Genomic DNA, 1,396 nt, shown 5'->3' with positions numbered 1-1,396 from the left:
GGAGAAGTCTTCGGACAGCGCTGGCTCTTCGGCTTGGAAACGGAGATGAGCAGCGCACCCCTAGAGTTGGATTGGACTGGCTTCCGAGCAAGGGGAACCTTTACCAACCCGAGCTGGGCGTGGGGGGAGTGTGGCCCTGGGGAGTCCGGCGCTGCGTGCTTGCTGCCCTGGATGGATACTCTGGGAGAGGCTGGGGGGAGGAGGAGGACACGCGGGAGGGGGCAGCATCTCTTGTGGGTCTGTCTGCCCTTTGTGCAGGGAAGCCGCGGAGCCCCCAGGCAGGGGAGTGCTGCGATGTAGCAGTTCGAAAGCAAGAAATTGCAAGTAGATAAATAGGCCGTGCTTTGGTGGGAAGGTCACAGCGTTCCATGCGCCTCAGCGTCTAGTCATGACCATGGAGAAGTCTTCGGACAGCGCTGGCTCTTCGGCTTGGAAACGGAGATGAGCAGCGCACCCCTAGAGTTGGATTGGACTGGCTTCCGAGCAAGGGGAACCTTTACCAACCCGAGCTGGGGAGTTCAGCACTGCGTGCTTGCCACCCCGGATGGATGCTCTGGGAGAGGTTGGGAGAAGGAGGAGGACACGCGGGAGGGGGCAGCGTCTCTTGTGGGTCTGTCTGCCCTTTGTGCAGGGAAGCCGCGGAGCCCCCAGGCAGGGGAGTGCTGCTGGCACTTGGGAGAGCTCAGGCTATTGGGCAGGGCAGGAACAGGGCCAGGCCATGAAGCACAAGAGCCCTGGAGGGCAGGGAAGCCGAGGGCTGGGATCCAGCGGGGCGGGGGGGGGGGGGGTGTGTGTCGAACAAAAAGCCTTTCGGGGGTGCCAGGTCAGGGCATGCACTGCCCGGTCAGGGGTCTTGTTGGGGGACTTGATGGGTGGCTCCCTGTCCCTCTTGTATTTCTCTACCACCAGTTGATTTCATCCTTCCTTTGGGGCAGTGTCCCTAGTTCTCACCCTCCTTGTTGCTTCGCACAACACCCCTGCAAGGTGGGCTAGGCCGAGGGAGAGTGACTGGCCCGAAGCCACCCCGCAAACTCCGTGGCAAACTCCATGGCTGCATCGAGGTGTGTGAGGCACAGGCACACCAGGTGGGCCCTCCCACATTAATCTTCAGCCACACGGGAGTCCCTTGCAGCAGACTGCCGCCGGCATCTGCGCTTCATCAGAGGCACCCCAGGGAGTGAGCGCGAAGTCACAAAAGCTTGTGCGGGAGTCCATGTTTTCACCCCCAGGGGAGGTCTTGTCCCTGCCGGCCTTGGAGAAGGCCCCTCCTCAGCCTCCCAGAGCCACAGTGGAGTCCTGGGAAGAGGCCTTTGCCAAGGGCTGGCTTCCTGGGGCCCAAGCCTCACCCTCAGCAAGTTCTTCAGGGCTCATCATGCTGGCAGGAGAGCGGGGGGGG

At 62.3% G+C, this 1,396-nt stretch overlaps 1 protein-coding gene across 1 annotated transcript in view; it reads left to right on the top strand.

Moving 5' to 3' along the window:
* TAGLN (transgelin) overlaps nt 1-1,396 on the top strand; it is a 6,008-nt gene that overhangs the window by 494 nt on the left and 4,118 nt on the right. The gene's annotated exons all lie outside the window — the stretch shown is intronic.

The sequence above is a fragment of the Gekko japonicus genome, unplaced genomic scaffold, assembly GCF_001447785.1.
Source record: "Gekko japonicus isolate JY-2015 unplaced genomic scaffold, Gekko_japonicus_V1.1 scaffold1031, whole genome shotgun sequence".
Classification (NCBI taxonomy): domain Eukaryota; kingdom Metazoa; phylum Chordata; class Lepidosauria; order Squamata; family Gekkonidae; genus Gekko; species Gekko japonicus.
Note: the sequence above shows the minus strand (reverse complement) of the source record. Positions and strands in the feature narration are given on the sequence as shown.